Source organism: Plecotus auritus (assembly GCF_963455305.1).
Source record: "Plecotus auritus genome assembly, chromosome: 6".
NCBI classification, from domain to species: Eukaryota; Metazoa; Chordata; class Mammalia; order Chiroptera; family Vespertilionidae; genus Plecotus; species Plecotus auritus.
In genome coordinates, this window is record NC_137773.1 from 70,534,465 (window position 1) to 70,552,533 (window position 18,069).

At 38.8% G+C, this 18,069-nt stretch overlaps 1 protein-coding gene across 5 annotated transcripts in view; it reads right to left on the reverse strand.

The window, feature by feature from the left end:
* The window catches only part of GUCY1A1 (guanylate cyclase 1 soluble subunit alpha 1), a 50,092-nt gene extending 32,422 nt beyond the window's left edge, over nt 1–17,670 (reverse strand). For 2 of the 5 annotated variants that reach the window (XR_013960905.1, XM_080674288.1), the window contains exons 1-2: nt 17,409–17,670; nt 16,976–17,049 (exon numbers count right to left, since the gene is read on the reverse strand). The gene's annotated coding sequence lies outside the window, so the exon portion shown is untranslated. Of the gene's footprint in view, nt 1–16,352; nt 16,677–16,975; nt 17,050–17,194; nt 17,381–17,408 lie in introns of those variants that run through there. The other 3 variants (XM_080674289.1, XR_013960904.1, XM_080674290.1) reach the window with 3 other exon arrangements.
* Nucleotides 17,671–18,069: the final 399 nt, after the last annotated feature.

The window sequence follows — 18,069 nt, forward strand, 5'->3', positions numbered from 1 at the left end:
TGGTCTTTTATACACCATAGTGTTTGTTACTTAAATTCCTCTATGAATAAATATAATCCGGGAATATAAAGATTAAATTCATCTGTTAAACTAGAAGACAGAAGAAAATGGGAGGTCAGACTGTTGGGCATGTCAATTGAGGGAATGAAGCCTTGATATTCTGGAATGGTTGGCGTGAGAGACCCTTTCAGGGTCCCGGTGAATTCTAAAGAGACTCCCTTTTGCAAAATATTACTTTGAGCCTCTCTTGTTCTAGGAACTAGAGTAGATCTGGATTTTTTGCATAATAATTAGAAGAAATAATTATCAGAAATGAATTTTGGCTCTGAACCTGTGCTTTGCAGGTATAAATTTGGATACTCACAAAGTTCATGCTGTGCTGAGGTCTTTCCCATTAAACCCCAAACCACAACCGTATTCTATTAATGCCTTCTTGCCTCTCTGATTGTTTGAAAACAGAGAAAGTGAAAAGAAATATTCCTGTTCACAGTAAACCCCAACCAATTTTTCTTATTTGTTTCCGTATCTCTTACATAAAAGTCTACATAAAGACACAGGCATTTCAAGATTAGAAGTTTAGAACTAGAAGTTATATAGTAGATTATGTATTGCAATAGTTTTCACTTGCAGATGACAGAAGTCCATATTTTAGTACTTGGCCCAAATCCCAAAGCTTGTGAGGTATAGAGGTCAGACAAGATTCGTGCAGTTTCACCAGGAGACCAGAGTTCACATCAGTGAAGTCTGATCAACCCCTCAACTGAAATACAGAGAAGCCCTCCTCCTTTTGTGGATCCCCAACAATTACAGCTACAGCTTTGAGAAAAAATTAACAGTACTTTTAATTCAAGTTTCACACTTAATCGCTTGAGAGTTATCGTAAATCATTCATCTTAGGCTTATGGTTCATCTACATTTCACACTAATATTAATACACACTATAAAATTATTTGGCTATCTACAATTTCTAAAATATTTCCCCATGCTCTTTTTCATGGTTTTCTCATCACTGATGGTACTTTCTCAAGAAGCTACCTTTAGTCCTTTTCCAGTTTTCTAAACATATTTTCTACAGAAACTTATTCTTCTGTCATCACTACTTAATTGAAAGTTAAGCATGTTTTCAGCCTTAATCTAACTAGATGACAATATATCCAACTTTGGACTTCCAGTATTTTATGCTGAAATTGAAAGACAGAACTACTGGCTTGAAGACATCTGGTATAAACATGGAAAAGGTATAGACAGCTTATTTTTTGTTATCAAATTTATTTAATTTTTTCCCTCTATCCCCCTTGTATCTTGGTATGTGCAGACACAACTACATATATGTAATTGAAACAAAGTTTGAAAAGAAAAATGTTTCAAAAGTTTTCCTATATATTTTCCTTTTCCATTTTACTATGTTATTAGCTATTTATCTAATTGCATTATTTTTACCAGTTATTTTACTATTTTATTATTTATTTATTAACTTTTTTGGAAGGGAGAAATCTCATTCTACATAGAAATTTATGAAGTTCACTCACATCTGCCAAAGAAAGCAAAAATGCTCATGTTATGTACTATCCTCCTTTCCACTTCATTGTGAAATTTGCTTAAATGGAAAACCACACATTCTTCCTATAGTCCTTTGTTTTATCAGAAGCACTGAGCACAGTATTACTGGACATTTAATACATATTAACTAATATCAATAAAATATACTATTAGGCTACTAATATACATAGGACAAAACAAAGGCAAAAAAAACCCCACACCTATACAATGCAAGTAAAATGAGGCTATTTTGGAACTTATAGAATGTCTTTGCTTTCTGAAAAAATATTATGAGTCATTAATAAATTCATTTATAACTCAATCAATATTTGCTGAGTTTCTTAAGAGAATAAAGATATTTCTTTGTGTTTTCTTCAAAGTCTAGTATGTATATATTTATATTAGGTATACATATATTCTTAAATGACTATAATAAAAAATGGAGATTAGGTAGAGACCCAGAATTAATGATATTTATAATAAATATTTTTAGGCTGGGGCAGCAAAAGGCTGATCAGGGAAACTTCCTTGTAATGTATGGAATTTGAACTCATTTTTTTAAATGTCTACAGTTGGGGCATAAAAATATTAGCAAAGGGGCATGCCATAGAGAAAGAATGGTGTAAGTGAATTCAAAGAATGAAGGAAGTGGTGGCGAGGGGCAGGAAAGGATGGGTGCTGGAGATACTATAAAATTAACGTCATCATGTGGCAATGGACTAGATCTGAGGAACAAGATGACTTTGAGGTTTGTCTGGAAGGATAATGGTGCCTTTAACAGAAAGAGGCAACAGAAGTAGGCTTGAGAGAAGGAATGTGGAATTTTGTTTTATATACAAGGATCTTGAACTGTTAGTGGGGCATCTAGGTAGGGATGCATTTGAAAATTGGAGTCTTTAATTAAGGAGTGTTTAACAGACTAATGATATGAATTTGTGGTCCTCCACATAGAGGAATCCATTAAAGTCTGGAGTTTATTTCAGTTTATTTCAATCTGTTCAATGTCAAGGGGCTACTTGAATTAAAAGTACTGTTAATTTTTTTGTGGAACTTGAATTAAAAGTACTGTTAATTTTTTCTCAAAGCTGTAGCTGTAATTGTTGGGGATCCACAAAAGGAGGAGGGCTTCTCTGTATTTCAGTTGAGGGGTTGATCAGACTTCACTGATGTGAACTCTGGTCTCCTGGTGAAACTGCACGAATCTTGTCTGACCTCTATACCTCACAAGCTTTGGGATTTGGGCCAAGTCACTAAAATATGGACTTCTGTAGAGAGAGAAGATGGCCAAATTTAGTACTCTGGGGAAAATTCATATTTAAGAACTGGAGGAAGATGTTATAACTAACATAGAGAAGCAGCTATCAGATAAATATGATGAGAATGTAAACAGAAGAGAACACGTTCAAAAAGGAGTGTATGTTGAGAGTCTGAAGAGGGTAAGGGGTGTATTAGTCAGCTTAGTCTACCATAACAAAATACCAGAGACTGGGTGACTTTAACAGCAGACATTCATTTTCCCATAGTTCTGGAGGCTGGAAGTCTAAGATCAGGGTCCAGCATGGTCCAGTTCTGGTAAGGTCTATGAGGTCTATCTTCCTGATGTGCAGATGGCCACCTCCTTGCTGTATCCTCACATGGCACAGAGAGAGAAAGAGACAAGTTCTCTGGTATATCTTCTTATAAGGGCACTAATCCCATCATGAAGGTCCCTGCTAATGACCTCATCTAAACCTAATTATCTCTCAAAACCCTGCCTCTAAATACCATCACATGGGGATTAGGAATTCAACATATGAATTGGAGGTGAGGCACAATTCAGTCTATAGCAAGAAGACCGAGAAAATATCATTCGACTTTTAGATGATAAATATGCGACTTTTATGAGACAAATTTCACTAATAATAGAGTAAAAGAAGAATGTAAGAAATTATGGAGGAAATATTATAGTGTAAATGAGTGAAGATTACTTTAAGGCTAGTTACATTAAGAGTAATAGCAAGTTTGAAAGAATTTGAGGATTAGAAATCTTTTCATGTATGTATGTTTATGGGTAGCTTTCTCTAAACAAGAATACTTACTACACAGTTTGCAAAGTTAGCTCAAAAAAAGTGAAAGACAGAGACTTCCATTCTGATTAGGTTGTATAAAATCACAAGAGACTCCCACTCTAACCCTAATAATGAGAACTAGCTTTATAAACTGTATCATCATAGCTATACTGGTTAAAAAAAAAACTGTCTGAGCACATATATTGAGAAACTACAGTTAAAGTCATACTTTATTTTTTTAATATGTTTTTATTGATTTCAGAGAGAGGAAGAGAGAGAGAAAGAAACATCAATGATAGAGAGAATCATTGATTGGCTACCTCCAACATGTCCCACACTGGGGATGGAGACCAAAACCCGGGCATGTGCCCTAACCGGGATTCAAACCGTGAGCCTCCCGGTTCATGCGTTGACACTCAACCATTGAGCACACCAGCTGGGCTAAAGTCATACTTTAAAGTGAAAGACTGAACACTTTCCGACTATGATGAGGAACACAAGGCAAGGATTCCTCACATCTAATCAGCATCATACTGAAGTTAGGTCCTAGTCATTGAAATAAGAAGAAAAGGGCAATAGATGGCTGCCCCAACAAGCTCCACCGCGCAGGGGCCCTGAGCCCCCTGCCTTGGGACCTGGGGATAAGTTTGGCTGTAGACCTGGGGGGAAAAGGCAATAAGATTAGAAAGAGATCAGTGTAACTGCATTTTATGTATATATAATTATTTATGTGAAACTTTCCAAGAGAATCTACAAAATAACAACTAAGAACTACGAAGTAATTTTAGCAAGGTTGCAGGATACAAAACTAATTTTTTAAAAGTCCATTGTAATTTCTGTACTGATAGTAAACAATTGAGAAATTACATTTTTAAAAATCCTTTTATAATAATGTCCACAAATATAAAATAATTAGAAATAAATCTAACCAAAGACTTGCAAGACTGCCAAATTACAAACATTGGTAAAATAATTTTTAAAAAGCCAAATAGAGAGATATACCAAACTCAATATTGTTAAGGTTTCAAATTTCCCTAAATGATCTGAACATTCAATGCAATCCCAATCAAAATCTCAGCCAGCTTCTCAGTATTTTAGTATTTAGTATTCAGCTTTTTAAGATTTAATGAAAACCATAGACTAGCTAAACCAATACTAAGGAAGAAAACGTTGAAAAGCACACACCTGATTTAAAACTTACTATAAAGTTACAATAATCAAAAGTTTGGTATTGGTTTGAAATTAGTAACAGAGATCAATGGAACAAAGAGTCCAAAAACATGATGACCTATGAACCAGCAGGTCACTGTTCAATTCCCATTCGGGGTACATGCCTGGGTTGTGGGCTTGATCCCCAGTGTGGGGCATGCAGGAGGCAGCCAATCAATGACTCTCTCTCATCACTGACTTTCTCTCTCTCTCTCTCTCTCTCTCTCTCTCTCTCTCTCTCCCTTCCTCTCTGAAATATATATATTAAGAGTGCAAAAACAGGTCCACAATTGTTTATCTATTATTCAACAAATGTATCAAGGCAATTCAATGGGAAGAGAAAGCTTTTTCATTAATTAACGTTGAAAAACCTGAGTATCCATATGGGGAAAAAATGAACTTTGATCCATATTTTAGATCATACACAAAAATTAATTCCAAATGGATCACAGACCTAAATGCAGAAGTTAAAATGATAAAACTTTGAGTTTTGAAAACTTTTAAAAAGATACCATTGAGTAAACAAAGAGACAAATCACACAGTGGGAGAAAACATTTGCCACACATGTATCAACAAAATAATTAAATCCAGATTATAAAAAGTTTTATAGCTAAATAAGAAAACAAGCAATTAATTTAAAAATGGGCAAAAGAGTCCTCAGTCTATTCCACGCTTCCATGTCTCTGGCTCTATTTTGTTCATCAGCTTATTTTGTTCATTAGATTCCACATGATTCCACTTAGATTCCATATAAGTGAGATTATGACTGAGAAATCTCAGAGGGGCGGGAGGAGGGGAGATAGGAAGAGATTAACCAAAGAACTTGTATGCGTATATGCATAATCCATGAACACAGACAATAGTGGGGGAGGGGGGAGGAGTGGGGTGGAGACAATGTGGGGGGTGGGGAAGGGGACATCTGTAATACTTTCAACACTAAAGATAACATTTTTTATAAATGGGCAAAAGATCTGAAGAGATACTTTACTAAAGAAGATATATGAATAGCCAATAAATAACTCTTTAGATGTTCAATATTACTAGTCATGAGGCAAAAATCCACTAGAATACCTAACATTTAAAACTTTGCCAATGCCAAGAGTTAGTGCTGATGTGGAATAACTGAAATTCTCAGACACTGCTGGAGGGACTGCAAGAAAATACAATCACTTTGGAAAACAGTTTGGTGGTTTCTTAAAATAATAAATATATCCTATCATATCACTTAGCTATTCCATTCCTAGGGATTTACCCAAGAGAAAGGTAAACACTTTATATTCCAACAAAGACTTGTATGTAAATGTTCATGGCAACTTTATTTGTAATAGATAAAAACCAGAACTATTGAAATGTCTTTCATCATGTAAATGAATAAAATGATGTTGTGTAGCCATACATGTAAAAAACTATTACTCAGCAGATATATGCAACAGATAATTGTGCTGAGTGAGAGTTCACATGAACAAGGTTGTATATGATAATATTACTTTAATATAAAATCTGGTTACTGCAGCCCTGCCAGTTTGGCTCAGTGGATAGAGCATCGGCCTGCAAACTGAAGGGTTCCGGGTTCAATTCAGATCAAGGGCATGGACCTCGGTTGCAAGCTCCTGGCCCTGGTCTGGGGCATGAGGGAGGCAACCAATCGATGTGTCTCACTCACATTGGTGTTTCTGTCTCTCCCTCTCCCTTACACACTCTCTCTCTAAAAATCAATGGGAAAAATATCCTAGGCTGAGGATTAAATAAATAAATAAATAAATAAATAAATAAATAAATAAATAAAATCTGTTTACTGCAAACAAATTTGTAAGTCCAAAAAGAAGACCAATGATTGTCTAGGGACAGAGGAGGAGGGGGAACTGATTGGAAAGAAACACAGGAAAGCTTTTAGGGGTGATGGGAATGTTATTTATCTTGATTGTCGTGGTGGTTTCACAGAGGTATACATCTGTCAGATCTTATTCAATTGCATCGTTCACATCTGTGAGGTTTATTGTACATAAGTTATACATTAGCCAAGTCATTAAAAAAAACAAAAAACTCAGTCAAGGACTCAAAGAAACCTAAATGATCCAGATTCCAAAATAAATAAATAACAGGCCCTAGGAGAGAGGAGAGTCATGGTTACTTTCAGCCCAGATCAAGTGGTAGAAAGGGACAGAATCTCCCATAGACAGAGGTCAAGAGAAACTGGTTAATGTTTACCAAACTCTGAAGTGATATATGACAGATTAGAACCCTGAGGCGCTCCATCACTTAGCTTGACTCATTCTTCCATACTTGCAGGCTAATTAATATACATGTGTGATAAGACACATACACCCATGTGACACATATATGACACATGAAGAGGAAAAAAAAAGTGACCCATGGTCAAGAAAACACAATGAATAGAAACCAACCCAAATCGGCCCAGCTGTTGTTATCAGATAGGAACTTAAAAATAACCATGACAAATATGTTACAGGATCCAGTAGCAGAGTTGGGTAGCATACATAAACAGGAAGTTTCCACTGAGAAATAGAAATAGATAAAAAGAAAGGAAACCTCATAGACACAGACAACAGCTGGGTAGTTACCAGAGGGAACGAGGGTTGGTGGGGGAGGTAGAAGAGAGTCTAGGGGACATAAATGGTGATGGAAGGAGACTTGATTCCTGGTGGTGAACACACAATACAATACAGATGATGTATTATAGAATTGTACACTTGAAATCTATATAACTTGATTAACCAATATCACCCCAATAAATTCAATAAAAAAGTAAAAAGGGAAAAATACTATATTAGAAAAAAAAGTATATAAGAAGCCTAACATCAGAAACAAAAAAGATCAAGGTAAACATTACAGTGGAGACCATATGGCTCTAACATAACATTCCAGTAAGAGAATGACCCAGACAGTGGGCGGCAGAGCTAGGCCGTCAGATTACCTGTTTGAAGTTATGACAGTGCATGATGCCTGCACCACTTACAATGGCCTTTAGCACATGGTATGAAGCAAAACCTCTTGATGGTTAACACTGCCCAATGATTATTTATCAAGGACAGCTGATGGTAAGAATCACAGCCAGGCACCATTCATCTTACTGTGTGTAAAATAGACTGTGACAACATGCAGCTACCAGTTTCCACAAGGCATGAAAACAGACCTGATAGGAAGATACAGATAACTAAGCCGATGTTACTCTGGTTTGGTTTAAACAGATAATGAAGGCCACAACCTGCTGGTGAGAAAAAAAAGTTCTAAACACCCCCACCCCCTTGGAACATCTCTTCATTAGCAATGAAGAAAATAGGGAACAAAAGTGAGAAGAAACAGTTCTTTTTAGGACCTTCTCTGCTTTCTTTTGACCTTCCTCTTCCTGTTGAGCACCATATAGTTGCCCAATGCCCCCAACTTGTAGCCACCTTTCTTGCCCCACATATTGGGTCTTTTGGTTTCCTTTTTCTGTTAACTTTAAAAATCTATGTCTAAGAAACCGTGCTCTTAATGGAAGGCAGAAGGGAACACGGTAAGTGACTTCTGCTGTTGGGCAAACAAGGTTGTGGTGCTCTTCTGGGTAAACAGTTATCCCTTGGTCTCTGAGAGATACAATTCAAAATACTGCAGCAATCCAAAGACATTTTAGGCCATGGGGCAGGACAATGAGAGAGAAACTTTTGTGAGGGGGTGGCCTCACGATACCCCGCATTTATGTCTTTTCTGCTCTTGGCCAAGCGGGCAGGTGAGCTCTAGGTGGTAACCCAGTCAAATCAGGATAAATTCTGATAGCTTTAAAAGGGGGAGGGGCGGAGAAGAGAGGGAAAAGGCAGCAACTTCAGTTGTGATAATTTGCTATCCAACCAAAGTACAAACTCGATCAAGAAATATCGCAGCTGTCCTACATACCAATGCTGAATATCTTTTAGCATAAAACGACACAAAAAGATCTTAAGAATATTATTCTCAGCCCTGGCCAGTGTTTCTAAGTGGCTAGAGTATTGGCCTGTGCACTGAAGGGTCTTGGGTTCAATTCCCGGTCAAGGGCATGTACCTGGGTTGCAGGTTCAATCCCCGGCCCCAGTCGAGACTTGTGAGGGAGGTAACCAATTGATGTGTCTCTCTCACATTGATGTTTCCCCCTCTCTCCCCCTACTGCCCACCCTGCAACTCCTTCCCACTCTCTCTAAAAATCAATGGAAAAAAATATCCTTGGATGAGGATTGACAACAAGAAAAAGAATATTATTCTCCATAGCTACCACAGGGGGAAAAAAAACCACAGAAATAAGTGTTGTGATATATTAAATTGTTATTTGGGGTAGAAGTGGACAAAGAGAAATGTTATTTACACTTAGTGACTGCAAATATTTTAAAACATTAAGAGTTTTAAATGGAAGAGTTTTCACTGGGAGGACTGCCTTTTGCTAATCGAATTTACAAATGGATAATGCTAATCCAATCTACCTTGCTTTAAATCTTGAATTAGCAAGTATTGATGTTATTGTGTTATCTAAATCTCTTCCAGGTTACTTTTGTAACCTTCTAAATACTTCAACAATGTTGCTATATTGATTGAACTTTACACTCACAAATACACAACTTAATGAAACATTGAAATTCCCTGTCCTATGTTTTACTAACGATGTATAAACCATACACTTAACTAATTATAATAGAGCATGAATACTAACTGGTTGAAAATTGAGAACAATAAGCAGCTGACAATTTCAGTGCATACATATAAAACCAGATTAGTAAAATAACAAATTTTCTCTAATAAAAGCACGCAGTATTTAAGTTACAGGGTTTCTCAGTTTCACAAATAGAAACACCTGATATAAGGTAAGGAGACAAATTTCCTCATTTAGCCTAGAAATGCAAGTCTAACTTTGGATAGTTTGAAACTGATTTATGAAGATCTAATTAACAAAATGGTTCCACATGACCTAATACAGCAGTCGGCCTGCCATTCTGGTCTTGTAATCTAACCCCTCTTTACCTTCAATCTTTTTATAAATATTCTCCAGCATAACCTCATTGCTCCAAGCAGGCCCATATCATCTCACACATTTTTACTGAGTGCTTCTGATCCATGGAGCACTTCTATTAGGTGTCTGTGAATAGAATGAGAACTGAATAGAAATAATACCTGCTCCCACAGAGTATCAGGCTAATGGGGAAAGTAGACAATTCAGCAAGTAATGGTAATAGAGCTTAATAATGTGATAGGGAAGTACAGGGAGTTGGCGAAAAACATAGAAGGCACTCAATTCAGACTTGGAAGGTCAGGAAAAGTTTCTGAAAAGTAGAGATTTAAAGGATGAGTGGGCCTCTCAAAGATCTAGCGAGGGAAAAGAAAATCTAGAAAAGGGGAAGGGAAGTAGTATTTTCCACAAATACTTCAAAGCTGTGGCTTAAAAAGACTTGGTGTTACCCTTTCTCCTTCCATGCCTTGGTCACACACACACACACACACACACACACACCCCACACACACACACCCCACACACACACAACTCACACACACACACACAACTCACACACACACACACAAAACACACATACACACAACTCACACACACACACACACACACAACACTCACCTGCTTTCTGTGATGCTCCTTTCCTCTGTCTAGGAAACACGCTTCCACTATTCTCTGTATTTAAACCCTACGAGTCCTGCAAAGTCCAACACCTTGGTCCTGTTTTAAAATCTCAACAAGTGCTCCATGTTATCTAGAAAGCCTTCTTCAATATCTCCATCTTGCAGAATTCTCTCCCTTCTTTTAAGCTGTTTAGCAGTTATTAAAATTGCACCACTAATATTAAGCTGATTGTTAAGTGCTGACATGTATAATTCTGAGACTATTTCTGGGTTTTCTTATCTCCACATGCAGACTTTAAATTCCCTCAAGTCAGGGACCGTGCAGTAAACTTCGCTTGTATCTCTGGCAGTGACAAGCGTGATCCATTATAATCTTCATTGTGAGAAGTACAAAAGGTGACAAACCTCTGAGAAGAGTGTCATAAAACATAAAACAAGCTAAGCTTTCAAAAATTACAAATTCAAAAGAATATTCTTTTCCTTCTTGTTAATATTGTTAGATAAAGTGGTGATAATGGCATTTTTATTAGATGTAGAAAGAGTTCACTGATGGGGGGATGAAGAAATTCAAATAATAATACTCTATTCTTACTCTGTTTCATCAAAAAATAATATTCATGCTGGCAAAAGTAAGACAAAAATAAAAATTATAAAATTTAAAGCCCAAGATATAGCAGGACATTAAATATTCTAAATGAGTTTGATTTCACTAATTTGGAGGAATTATACTGCAAAGTACTGAAAGCATTTGTAGATACAGTAAGTGAAAATTTTAAATTATCTTTACAGATACTACAGTGAATAGAATGGTTGACAGAGAACAAAGAGCCACTGTCTCAATTTTCAAAATAGAGAAGGTAGATTCCAGCAACTCCAGCCCAGAGAGTTTGACATTAATTCCAGACATGATTCCCAAAAGATTCTTAAAACTATGGAATGTGAGCACTCAAAATGTGGTGTCGTTACCTACAAGCTCGTGTTATTTCCTCTTGATTTTAATAAGGTTACTTGATATCTATTCTGCAGAAAGTGGAAATGCATTTCAGCAAGGAATTCGACCAAGTGTGAGAGAGTATATTCCTGGGCCACACAAAGGAATGCAAACTCTGAGGAAAGAGAGTTACTTGACCATACAACTGGTTGAACAGCCTTATAAAAGGGACTAATTCATGGACTCTTGAAAAGCAAGAGGAAGGTGGCCAGGATCATGCCAAAAGTCCTTTCACTTCAGCATTAAACACATTTACTCAGAAGAAGCTATTAATTAGTTCCTGACCAAATCTGTTAAGGCCTCTACATTGGGAAGACTTGCTAATCTGTATCATAGACTCAGTATCCAAAAATAGCTTGACCTTCTGAAACAATGGACTAACTAAAGGTAAAGGTTAAATTTAATTGCAGTATTTTTAAAAGTCCCAAATCCAGTGGCCAAGTGTACAATTGTGGAGAAGTACATTTGCACAAGAAGAAGCAAAAAAGATGCATAATTATATAGTGTAGCATGAATGCAAAGGACGAATGAGACTCTCAAACCTTGCCAGTTAGGATGAGTTGAAGGAAATGAATACTACCAAAGGGACTAGAAGAGTTGTCATCTATAAAAGCATTTTGTATAGGTATTCTAGAGGTAAAAATTGGGCTATAAATTGATAGAGACAAATAGTATAGTTCAATGTAAGAAAAGAGTTCTTAGGCTAAGAACAGAAGAAATAGACATGCCTCCTACATTGAAGATCAATCATGATAAATAGTTTGCCTAAATTAATCTTCATATTCTCTATGAATTCAGAAATAACTTTATCTGCTAAGGAAGAAAAGAGTAAGGATAATTTGAGTGGACTGGAAAACCTGGAAAAATCTGTAACATGTGTTATAGAGATTTTGATATGGAATTATCTAAGAAAGAAACAAATTCCTAGCACTGTTAACCATCCCTTTAACTGAATCAGGTTAGAGTGAATCAGGTTCTAGGGGCTGGCAATTTGAGGGTTGGAGCAGCGTTGACATTGCTAAGACTATTGTGATAAGTAAAAAGAGAAATATGAGAAAATTAAGGGTAGCCAAAGAAAAATAATGGAAGAGGATGGTGTCAGGTAATGACGAGTGAGTGGAATTATTGGAAGGACAGGCGGTTGTGGTCAGAAAGAGAATATGAGATTCTCAGCTTTTTCAGCTGCGGTCATTCTGAGTGACATGAAGGCCTAGGTGGGTGAATACCAGTGGATTCCTGAAGGGAAGGGCAGCAGGTTTAGGTCCTGTGAAAGCCAAACACACAGATGTTCAGTGAAGTCCTGAAAAATTCCAGCTGACTAAAGTGAAGAAAGAAAAACTTCCATTGTTTTAGGTTCCTAAGGAAAGTGGAATGTTCAGGTCATTAAGCATTGGTAATGGGGATAGATAACATTAATGAAGGTTGTAAACTTAGAAAGACAATGGGTAATTGGTCAATGGTGAGAGAAATAGTTTACAAGCAGTTCTGAATAGGCTGCAAGACATATCTGAGAGAAAACCATAATATTCCATGTAGGGTCATTGCAAAATGAATATCATTCTATAAATTGCAATTTTAAACAGACCAACCTATAAGATCAAGGCATAAAAAAACTTAATTCAATAATTACAAGGATCACACAATTACACTTTTTAGACACTTACTCTGTGCCAGGCACTGAGTCCAATGATGAATATACTGAGGGAGACTGGCATTCAGTAAGATACAGACACTTAAATAAGTATTTTTAATGTAGCGTAGCAAAGCGAAAGGGAATATGTAGGTAAGGTCAGACCTGGAAATAATTTCAGGATTAAGATGTTTTCCTTGATCTACCCAACTTTCTCTCCCCAGGGTGTTCACTCCCCAAGCCATTGTCTTCTGTTGGCCTCTAGCTAATTCCTACTGTGGTGAGAAGAAAGAGGTGGTATGTGAGCTAATTAATTTGAGTGCCTTTGATTTTCTGAAAGGGGGGGTTCATTTTAATAAAGGATTATTAATGGCCAGAAAGCATTCCAGGTTGGTGAAGTTAGTAATTATGAGTGGTGAGAATCACATATTTATGGTAAGGGCTGGGGCGGGGGGGGGGGGGAGGGGGGGGGCGGGTGCGCCATGACCCAGAGACCCTCGAGTTTTATAATGTAGTCTACAGCTCTTCACTCCTTGCAAATAATTCTATCCATAGGAAGATAAAACCTATTGGTCTGAAACCAGGAGAGAGAGAAAAAATATGGAATAGGTCAGATACTTCCAAACTGTTTGAGAGAAATAGAAGCAAATGTGATTCAGGATAGCCACAAAATTACTCCAAGCCAAACTAAGTCAACTACTCATGGGCAACTAAATTTGTTCATCTAAAGACCTAAAAATTGCCAAAACCTCTTCTTCCATCAGGTCAAAATGAAGATATCCAAAACAAAACTATTGGACAGGCACCTAATCAATACTTACTGAATAAATCTAGATGGTCTAGAGACTAATAAGCATTGAAATTATTGATAATTTAGAATTAAAAATATCAGTTTCTACAGCTATGCAGAAAAGTAATAAATAGTAATGTTTAAAAAAGTTGCTTGGGCCCTGACCGGTTTGGCTCAGTGGACAGAGCGTCAGCCTGCGGACTGAAGGGTCCCAGGATCGATTCCGGTCAAGGGCATGTGCCTTGGATGCGGGCGTATCCCCAGTGGGAGGTGTGCAGAGGGCAGCTGATCGATGTTTCTAACTCTCTGTCCCTCTTCTTTCCTCTATGTAGAAAATCAATAAAATATATATAAAAAATAAATAAAATAAAAATGTTGCTTGGGTAAATATTTATAATTTAAGTGATAGAAAATCAGTACTATAAAAGTTATATATCCTAGCAGGTAAAAGAAAAGCATAGAAACTTTCTGGAAAAATCTGACATACAGAAAATATTCTGAATAAATAATTTCCCCCAAAATTTTATCCCATCAGTAACATAGTTTTTGGCTTGGAATTTTCAAATATTGCTTTAAATCTCCATTTCTCTTTACCTGGAGAGATAAATTCTTAAAGCTAATTTGATTTTTATCTATTTCAGAAAAAGTTTAAATAGAAACTTTGTGGGTATAGCTGTTGTTTTAAATTAACTTGTAAAAATGTCAGTATTCTCCTCCCTATACTCACATTAATTGCTGAGGAATGCAGCCTACAAATGTAAATATGGAATTTAATTTCTCTTGTATGGTTTCAGACAAAATCAAAAAAGCAATGCTAAATATTTTTTTTTTTTTTGCTTGAAAGTATCTATGACAAAACTGTTGACCTTTAGTCATATAATATTTTATTGGCATAGTCATAATGTAAACTAATTTTAGTTATTGCTTCTTTAGTTTTTAGTACAAGGTAATGTTAACTAAAACAGGTTTCAAAATAACACCTTAAAGCAAGATCATGTAATAAACCATAGTTATAAGAAATATTAGTACTAAGCATTTGAAGTTTCCCACATTTCTTTTTCCTTTGGTGTTGCCAGGTGTAAGTAGAATATCTTTACATTTTCTTCCGCATTCTGTACATGACATTTGTCTTAGCCCAGTCATTTTCTCCCTGGACATCTGGAAACAGGGCCTTTAAGGGGTGCTTTGCATTCATACACTATGAAACACCACAGCGAGCTTAAGTACTTTATACTTTTGTTGGGTTTCAAAGAATTTTATTTCTTTGTCATACACCAGACTAGAAAGAGATCTTACAGTCCAAGAAGAAACAGAAAATACCCATTTATTCATTATAAGTTTCTACTAAATAAATTGCACCTACCTAAGTTTCCTGTCTGATATATTTAAAATCATACAAGTGGGTCTATTTTCAATGACATGTCTCATTATTGTAACACTACTTATTCTAGAATTTTTCCTGCTCTTCTGCCAGAAGGCTTTATGTAGGAAGCCTGTTGTTTTGACAAGAAAAAGTGTACCTTATATATTTTAACTTTGTGGTTCTTGTTTTTCTATGGAGTCACGGATCTCTTTGGCTATCTGAGGGCTCTGGACTATTTCCCTAAAAATGCAGCAACTCAGATGTGTGAATGCAATTTCAGGGACGGACGTCAGGACTCCTGGAAGCACAGCCACAAAACTAGCTGTTTGGTAACTGAACGGAACACAGACCACACAGGCAACCTCCTCTGAAAAGTAGTAAAGTTATATAGCTTTTTGACAAATAAGGTTTGCTTTGGAATTTTGGACATTCGTATTGTTTTTATGTTGTTAATGGTTTTGACCACTCTTCATAATATAGTACCTGAAATACCACAGCTGAAGGAAGAAGTATAACCATATTAGGAAAAGCAACATTAATTGTATCTTATGAACGAAGATATTAAATCTATATCTACCATTAAGTGCTTCAAAATTTTATATATGTAACCAGAGGGTTAACGATTTTCCTACCAAGACTAGTTCTCGGTAGACATTTAATGAAATCACCATCAGAGAACTAACCCTGAAAAATCACTACTGATAGGTTATAAATGAAGCTCTAATTTAATATATATAGTTTCATTTATATATATATATATATATATGTATATATATATATATATACATATATATATATGAAATGTACAACCTTCTGGTTTACTTCAGAAGATGTAAACTGCTTATCAAGTGCAAAATGAAGGATCAAATGTGAAAACAAGTGAGCAAAAAAAGACACATAAATGCATAGCCGGAAACCACATGACCCCACTGCTTCCTAGCCCCTTACACCAATGTCACAGTGAGGCAGCTCAGCCCATGGATTACAGGCTCCAGGCACAGACCTCCTGACGGGCAGAGACGGTGGTGACCCCTTGGGCACTGTTTCCCCAGGTGGGGCAGTCATAACGACAACAGACATTAGACTGCCATGCAGTAATTAACACACGGGCACGGGCACGCGCGCGCGCGCGTACACACACACACACACACACACACACGCACACGCACACACTCACACAAACACTTACTCTTCAGTTGAGCCCCTTGAGCAGCCCCACTGCAAGTTTCCTGGCTGCTTTCTATAAGCAATCCTTAGATTGTAGCTGTTTGCTCTCGAGGAGGGCGAATGGCTCACCCACGCCGTAGCACGCGGGACGAAGTTGCAGTAACGCCCAGGCTCTAAGGTCCCGGGTCCCTCTGCTGCTCCAGCTCGCCCTCCGGTGCGCCTGAGGCCGTGGCGCCGCGCGGGGCTGGCAGACTGAGCTGCTGGGGCGCCCAGGCCGTGGGAGAGCGGCGGCCCCGACGCGCCCCGCGCGTTCTCACGGCCCCGCTGCACTGGCGCAGCCTCTGGCGCGGTCGGCCAGGCGCCCACCCCCGTCAGTCCTGGTCCTTCGGGCGTCGTAGGTCCCCCGGGCCCTCAGCCGGGCTCGTGGGCGCCGTCTCCTTTGTTCCCTCGCTCCTTCCCAGCGTGGGAACCGGCACCGGCCCCGGCCCCGGCCCCCCTTGCCCCCGGGACTGGGCAGGTGGGAGCACCAAGTAGGCTTCCCGGGGTAGGGATAGAGGGAGGACGACGAACCCAGGCCGGGGGCACGGGGAAAGCGACCGGCCCTCTGGGGAGCCCGACCCGCGCGGATGTGCAGTGACCACTTACTCGGTGGCCTCGCAGAGCTCGGGACTGCGTTTCCGGATCTCCAGCAGCTCCAGGGCGCGCCTTGCAAATCCGCACTGCGAACGCAGAAGGAGAGTGGGTATCAGGGCGGGAGGCGGTGGGCGGGGTCGGAGACCCTCGGTGGCACCTGCCGGTCCCTGCGTGAGTGCACCCACCGCACACGCGGCCGCAGCGCTCACACGCGGGCTCACTCCTGTCTACCTGCTCAACAGGCTGGGCGGGACGCGTGCCTCTCAAACCCGATTCCCATTCAAGCGTTCTGGTAGCGATCTCTCCCTGTATCTCGTGTCTCTCTCTGCGATGACCCCAAAAGATCCCTGGCAGTTCCTCTCCCTACTGCACTGGACTTCTTTTCAGAACCCCTCCCCTTCCCTGCACCGAAAATCTGAAAAAGAAAGTAGCGGCTATAACGCACCATGCTGAGGTCACTCGGGGTCCTTTGGCTGCGCTGCGGGCGGCGCTCCCTCTCCGCGCAGGTGGAGGTCGCTTGGGGCGGCTCCGCAGCTGCTGCCTGCTTTTGGACTCCGGTCTAGCTCGGGGAACGTGTAGGAAAACAGCATAGAAATCTGCTTGTGGAAAACCACCTCTGGGCTGAGTCCCACCCACTACAACCAGACGAGGGCAGGGGAATTGACTCCTGGACCCAATAGCCATCCCAACAGTTACTCTGTGAAGACAAAGGCGACGGGACAAAAACAAGAGAAAGAAAAAAGGAAGGAGGGGACTCAAGAAAAATCTGGCCTACTTAAAAAAAAAAAAAAAAAAAAAAACTCTCCACTACGCTCTGGCCCAGGAAAACTGGAGTTTACCATAGTTAAACATTCCAACATTTCTGCAGCGAAGTTGATGGTTTTCTTGTCCTGGTTTCCAGGTTTCAAGCCGATTTACTCTTGCAAGCGCAGTTCAATGGTTGCAGATATTTACATCTGTCCAGTAAGGTCCTGATTCTGCTTGGTTTCAAATATATATAGTTATATTTGTTGTTGTTGTTGGGGGTGGGGGGGGGGTGTACGTGCGGTGTGTATTCCAGCACAGAAAAAATAAGTTCTGATACAGTGTTTGAGATCATCTTTCTG